The 7628-nt window shown below is 52.3% G+C and overlaps 1 gene segment (V, D, J or C); it reads left to right on the plus strand.

Moving 5' to 3' along the window:
• Window positions 1–430: 430 nt before the first annotated feature.
• On the plus strand, window positions 431–6374 carry LOC308246833 (T cell receptor beta constant 1-like). The segment is given in 7 exons: window positions 431–450; window positions 696–820; window positions 1337–1435; window positions 4774–5166; window positions 5589–5606; window positions 5745–5851; window positions 6138–6374.
• Window positions 6375–7628: the final 1254 nt, after the last annotated feature.

Consider the following 7628-nt stretch of genomic DNA (forward strand, 5'->3'; position numbering starts at 1 on the left):
AGAGTAGCTGGGAGAGGTCTCTGAGGCTGGTCCCTAACAAGGTCTAGCAGGGACCCTGACTCTGTGAACACCTGTACATCTCACTGCTCCAGACTCAACTTCCCAGAATGCCAAGGGCCAATGCAGCAATGTAGGATCCTCATTCAGTTCCTCTCTAAAACCTGACCTTTGACAAAGTCCTAGCCCATGCATCATTCATCAAGAACTCACAGCAGTCCTGTCGGAAAGACCTTACATCATCTTTTCCAATGAAGAAACTAATCCACAGGGGTTATAAGTAGCATGAGGCAGGATCTAGCCTGGAACACTTCCCCACTACAGCCCAACCATCACCAATACCCCCTCAGATTTCACCGCCACTGTATTATCCTCAAGCCAAGTTGACTTCCTCTGTGAATTGGGGGTGACCTCACGCAGTGTCCAGATTACCATGTCCAGCTACATCTGGAGGTGGGAGGTGAGAAGCCAGGAAGGAGGAGGGAGGCACTTAGACTGCGCCAAGGGGGATGGGGAAGTGTGTGTGTGGTGGGGGGTGGTGGTGGGGGGTAATTCTTGGCAGCCCCTTCCCACTGTGCTCCTATGCTGAGCAATACTTCGGGCCAGGGACCCGGCTCACGGTGCTTGGTAAGAAGCTACTCCAGGTGGGAGGGAGGGTGGACTCTCACTTGGACGACCCCCTGAACACTGGCCCTCAGGGAGTGGGCTCTGGACCCTCCAAGGGGCCCGAGTCTGGGAAGGCGGGGTTTGCGCCTGGGTCCCCAGGGCTGTGTGAACACCGGACAGCTGTACTTTGGGAAAGGTTCCAAGCTGACCGTGCTGGGTAAGGAGGACAGTTGGGGGTCCAGAGCGCTCCGTGGGGCAGGATGGAGAGAGGGCTGTGCTCAGAGGCAGGGCGGCACCTGGGGACTCTGGGTTCTGGGTGCTGAGTGAGCTATGGAGTGCCCGCTGCGGCTGGAGAGGAGACCTGGCTGAGTCCGGGGCAGCAGCTGAGGGCAGCGCAGGGTTTTTGTCCTGGGCCTCGGTGCTGTGAGCACAGATACTCAGTATTTCGGCCCGGGCACCCGGCTGACCGTGCTAGGTAAGGGGGGACGCCTGGGGGACCGGGAAAGCAGTGGGGAGGTTCCGGGAGGCCACGGGTAGCGGCGCCTGTTTTTGTGCTGTGCCCAGAGGCTGTGAGCCAAAACACGCAGTACTTTGGCCCGGGCACACGGCTGACCGTGCTAGGTAAGCGGGGACATCCGTCAGGACGCACGCGGGTTTTTGTGCGGGGGTCGGGGGCCGTGACGGGGAGACCCAGTACTTCGGGCGCGGCACGCGGCTCCTGGTGCTAGGTGAGCGGCGCGGCGGCACAGGCGGTTTTGGTGGGGGGCTCCGCGGCTGTGCTCCACGGGCGCCACCCTGACCTTCGGGGCCGGCAGCCGGCTGACCGTGCTGGGTGAGTGGCCGCGGGAATCGGCGGGTCGGGTCGGGATGGAAGGCGGCGGCGCAGGGCCCTTCGCCTTCTGAGCACCTGGTCCCCCTGCGCTGCACTGGAGCGGCCGGGCTGGGACCCGGAGCGGGAAACCGGCTGTGGCGCAGCGGAGTTTGCGTGCGGGGCTGGGTCTCTGTGCTCCTATGAGCAGTACTTTGGCGCCGGCACCAGGCTCACGGTCGTAGGTAAGAATCGGATGTCTCTCCGCCCTTCTGCCCCAGCCCCTGGGTCTCTGGAGAAGGGTGGCGGCCGGAGCTGGGGCGCCGCGAGTTGTCCGTGGGTAGGGTCGGCTCTGTGAAGTGGGGGGGATGTGAAGGGGGGCTCAAGGTCCGAGAACTTGGACAGAGTGTAAAGGGGGCTTTGGGTCTGTTTTTCTGGGGTATTTAGGGGCAGGATGGGCGGTGGAAAAGAGGATTATTTGAGCTCTGAGAGCTGCTAGATTGCAGAAAAAGACTTAAACTAGATAACCTGGGCTGGGGAAAGGGCGGGAGGGGGTAACTGCTCCACAGCGGAGAGAGCTGGAGGGGCAGGAGAAAGTGGGATGAGCTCGGATGGCCGGCACCCTGCAGACCTGGCTCCTGGGAGGTGGAGGTGGAGGGTGCCCTGGACGGAGGAGGGGAAAAGGATGACAAACACAGTGGAAGAGAGAGGCCAAGATGATACAGAGAAACATGAGTCAGTGAGGAAAAGAGCCAAAACAAGCCGGGTTTGTTGATCGAATTTAGAAGTGTTTGAAATTAAACTGAAAACCCTTTCTGTCTCTCCTAAGCCTCAGACCCCTGGGGTGGGGTGGGGAGTAATAGGGGGAAGCAGCACCCAGTCCTACCACCGCTGGTCCTAGAGGAGGGACAGTAACCTCAGCCACTTACCCCCAGATGGGTCCCCACTCCCCCAGTCTGCAATCATTGTTCTCACACTGAGTACTCTACATAACAGTCTAGAATAGATGGTGTGGAAGCTCATTTATCACAAACACATTAAAACGCAGATATTTTGCTGTGAGGTGAGGAAAATTCCCAGGAGAAGCTTGGGCTCTTCGAACTGCAAAGGGACCCTAAATGTCACCTGGTGATGAGAACGTTGAGGCCAGAGAGGGAAAAACTCTTTACCTGGATCATGTGATAGCCACGAGCACTGTTGGTAGTTAAATTCATTAGGCTGGAACCAATGGGCCTCAGCTGAGCTGCCCAGGGGAAACACTGGCTGCCAGTGATCAGCCAGGGTGGAGAACAGACCTTGACTTTCGAGCCAGTAAACCCAGGTCTCAACCCCTGGCTCTCTAATGATTGGTGACCTTGGGCATGTATATCTGTATGATTCTCAGTTCCCTCTAATATACAATATCATCAGCAAAGCCTACCACTTACTATCGCTGTGAGGATCACAAGGGAAGGCTCTTGTAGAGTATTCAGCAAAGGGTGGATTGCTGTAATTCAGAGCTTTCCTTCCCCACCCCTGCTCACTTGATCACTGGGGAGGGTGGGGGCTGGGGTGAACCCAGTGTCTTAAGAGGGGCAGGATCTGGCCTGTGGATAATGGAGTGAGGGCTGTGAGAGGTGGGTCAGGAACAGGGAAGATAAACCTTGCCATTCACAAGCAGAGCATACACACACAGAAGCTCATTAGCACACATTACCTACATACATCTGCGCAAGCTACTCACACCTTACAGGGACTCACATACATGGAGGGATAAGACCTGCCTCCACTGCAGGGCTGTATAGACAGTGCTTCAGAGTGTCACCAGATCCTGCTTCTGCTCATGCTGCTCATTTACCAGTGAACAGCATGGGGAGCCTCACACATGGCTCAGAGGACATCTTTCATTTCGACACTAAGCACTGAGTGTTTGCCGGGTCAGAGGAGTGCATCTGTGGTTACCCTGGAGGCAGGGGCTTGGAGATGAGAGCTAAGTAACCTGGCTTCAGGCAGAAAGGCTGATGGAGCCGGTACTGCATGTGTTAGTTAGGATGTGGCCACTTCACACAGGGTGGGCCAGTGAAGACCTAGGGACATAGTAGCAGTTAGCAGGGAGGAGGTCCAGGGCAGGAAGCCGACATGACAGGACACAAGCTGACTCAAAGTGAAAATGTGGGGACACTTGTTAAAAAATTATTTAGAACTTCAAAATGGTGACAGCAGCCATTAAACCAAGTGTGTGGTCCTTCTAAGTGTGGGGTCCTGTGTGATCTGCGGATGTGACCCCATTTCGGCAGAAATATGACATCTCTATTAGAAAAGCATTCCTCCATCTTCCAGGCTGAACTGGATTTTCTTGAGAATGAGATTTCTTAATTTTTAAAAGCATTGTCCAGAAACAAACACAATGAATAGAAAACAGGATAAAATAAACGGGGAACGGGCCAGAAGGAATAAGTCCGCCAATAGAAGGCCTTCGCCTGTGGCCTGGAGGACGCTGCCGACAGGCTTAGGGCAAATTGTATCATGACACCTGGGAGCAAGAAGTTGCTCTGATGCTCTCAGATGCTCATTTAGGAAGCTTGCTGGTGGGAAAGATGCAACAGGTAGAAACAAAGGGGCAGAGAAGGTTGGAGAGTCACTGAGTTTGACATAAGGGGAGACTGCTCTCTGTCTGAGCTGAGGAAAACTCCAGGGTACTTGGAGGTGGAGGAATGGCTAGGATGACTTCATGAACCATTAAAAAATGTCAGGAAACCCCAAAGCTCATGAGCGCATCATGATAGAAAAGGGTGTTCTCACCTCAGTGCACAAAAATGTGCCATTTGTACACTGTCATCTGAAGACAATCCCTGCTCCCAAATGATCCCTTGTCCCCAAACCCCCTTTCCTCATCAGCCACTTAGATTTGGATATAAATAACCCAACTGAGGATTATGTGTCTGAATTGTTATATCATTTAATCTCCACACCCACCCTGCACAGTCTGTGTTGTGATTCTCCTTTCAGAGCAGGAAAAATGACGCAGAAGTCCTAAAGTCATTTCTGAGATTTGGATCCTGTTATTTGGATTCCAATCCAGTGCTCTATTTAAATAATTACTAAGTAATATGGTGAGAAGTAGACAGGTAGCTTTTATTGATGGGAAGAAATCAAATAACATACTCAGAATATTAGGCAGTGCCATTTATCATGCCACCTTAGAGAATGGAGAGACAGCAGACGGTGACACCCAAACAATCAGGACCTACTACATAATTTTGCTTTATGATGACCTTTCTTCTCGTCATACACACACATGCACATGCATGCACATACACAGCCCCTACCAAACCTAGACAGCTCTCAGACCAGCCCTATTCCTAACCTCTCTTCCCCTCCAGACGACCTGGAAAAGGTGAACCCACCCACGGTCAATGTGTTTGAACCATCCGAAGCAGAGATTGCCCGGACACAGAAGGCCACACTTGTGTGCCTGGCCACAGGCTTCTACCCCGACCACGTGGAGCTGAGCTGGTGGGTGAATGGGAAGGAGATCCAGAGTGGGGTCAGCACAGACCCTCAGCCCTACAAGGAGAAACCCAACCTCAATGACTCCAGCTACTGTCTGAGCAGCCGGCTGAGGGTCTCTGCCACCTTCTGGCACAATCCTCGCAACCACTTCCGCTGCCAAGTCCAGTTCTTTGGGATAGATGAGGAAGACAAGGACAAATGGAAGGACCCCCGCCCCATACCCATCACCCAGAACGTCAGTGCTGAGGTCTGGGGCAGAGCAGGTGAGCAGAGCCTTGGAGGGTCAGGCAAGGAGGGAGTCAGACCTGAGAGTAAGGGAGATCCAGGAAGAAGGCCACAAAGACCAGATTAGAAATTTTTTTTTAAAGGAGTTGGGTGGGAAGATGAGAGCCCACCATGAAGGAGAACAGGCACCTTGGGCTAGTTCCTCCTCAGATCCCCAGCCAGCACAGCCTTGCAGCTGGGCCCCTTACTACTGGCCTGGGCAGCTCAGCATCTGTGTGGTTGTGTCCCCATCTCCTTCAGAGCTGCCACATGTGTCTCATGAATTTCAAGGATGATGTGGCTATATTGGCACCCAGGAAGGCAGTGCTAGACTCCTCTGGTCTGGGCCTGAAGTGTGCTGATTACAAGGCTGACAGTGTTTCATCTGCTCATTCATTCCCCTCTCTCTTCTTTCTTTCAGATTGTGGCTTCACCTCAGGTAAGTGACCCTCTGCTTCTTTCTCTCCTTCTCCCATGGTCTTTGGAACCAGAGGATGGAGGACCCATCGCCCTGGTGTGGGGGTGGGCAGAGATACCTGCTTAAAAGTACGTACCTGCTCTCCTTTCCTACCAACAGTGTCCTATCAGCAAGGGGTCCTGTCTGCCACCATCCTCTATGAGATCCTGCTGGGGAAGGCCACTGTGTATGCAGTGCTGGTCAGCGCCTTGGTGCTGATGGCCATGGTAAGGAGGAGGGTAGGGTGGACAGGCAGGGTGGAGGGAGAGGGTGAAACATCACCCATGGGATAGGAGGGGGTCTCAGAGCATGACTTCAGCCCTTTCACCTCCAGGGAATTATAACTGGACTGCCAGTCTGGGCAGAAAGTATAGGGATCGTTATAGAATATAGCATTGGAGGATGGGGAGAATGAGACTGCCCTACCCCAAATTGGGGCCAGAGTTGGTCTCCTCTGACCCACTCCTACTGTTCATGGCCCCTGGGACCCTGACAGTGTTCTCTCTTCTGCAGCTCAAGAAAAAGGATTCATGAGACCAGTTCTAGAAGCACATCCTCAGTCATTTTTAATCCATACCCTAGGTTCACCTTCACATTCTTCCAGTCTGTGTTCCCAATGAAGTATTCTCTCTCTTCGCCCTCTTATCTCCTACTTACACGAGTATCTGTCCCTTCTCTCTGCTGCCTTGCAGACTGAGTTCCTCAATCCTGAGTCTGAGATTAACTAAACCAATAAAAATGTCATGCTGGACCTGGTAGTGTTTCGTGAGTGTCTATGGAGTTCTGCCCTTCAAAGACCCACCTTCTGGTTTAGTAAAACACCACCTCTCAGGTATATGGAGTGACTGACTTTCCTCTCTGACCAGTGCTGCTTCCTCTTGTTCATCCTGGTAGGGGGTGGACTTTATAGTCTATATCCAGGCATTCTGGGCCCAGTACATAGGGTTAGTCTGAGGGGGTAAAGTGCTAGGCTCTTGAAAAAGGATGAGCACAGGTAAACCATAACCCCCACCTCAGTACAAGACAGAAGACAGGGCATACCTGTGGCTTAGAAAGCCCTGTCATTTCTCAATTTCAGATTCAAGTTTCATTTATTATACATTTACGTTTTATCTGTGTCTGTTAACACCTCCATCTTATTTCTGGATTTCAGCACAAGATTTATTTAGTTCTATTCTGCATGTCTAGGTTAGAATCCTAAAGAAAGCACGGAGTTAAAAATGCTGACACGTGAAACCTGATTTCCTAGAGGCAGGACACATGGGGTCAGGCCCTGGGGGAGGAATGGAGACAGGAAGCAGGGTTCAGTGGGGCTGAAGTGCTATAGCCACATAACCCTTCCAATGGGCAACTTTACCTGAAGGGATGGAGACCAAGCCCCCCCAAATACAGCACACTGAGTGCACCCACTTGGGTAGATGGTTATCTTACTCAGTAAACTCTACATGCAGGTTGCATTTACTGCACTAGAGGAGGGGGGGCAATTAGAGAAAAGAAGGCAGCGATGGAGGGACAGAGTTCATGTGTAAGTTACTTGAAGCCAAATGTCAGGGGTAAGAAGGAAGTCTGAAAGCTAAGAAAGGGTGGTGAAGATGAAGTCCTTATTGATGCCCTGCCTGGCTTCAGACTCGGGGCTGGGCACTGGCCCATGTGTTGTCCCAGTTTCCCTCACAACAACCCTAAAAGCAGGTATTAGTTTCCCCACTTCACAGGTAAAGAAACCATAGTCCACAGATCAACTGACTGGTAAGCTGGGAAACACTGGCACGTTCTGCTGAAGATGGCAATTCAGGAAACGTTTCCAAGTCAAGACCAGGATGGTGTAATAGTCACAGGGTGACACTGGAGCAGCTGCTCCCAAACTCTGGTGCAGGACCCACAGCAAGAGTATGAAGAGACCTTGAGTCCTGCATGTATTTGTTTTCCAGTGCTGCTATAACAAGGAACCACAACCTTGATGATTTAAAACAAAATTTATTCTCTCATAGCCCTGGAGCCATAAGT

This window comes from Plecotus auritus, assembly GCF_963455305.1.
Source record: "Plecotus auritus genome assembly, chromosome: 4".
NCBI lineage: Eukaryota > Metazoa > Chordata > Mammalia > Chiroptera > Vespertilionidae > Plecotus > Plecotus auritus.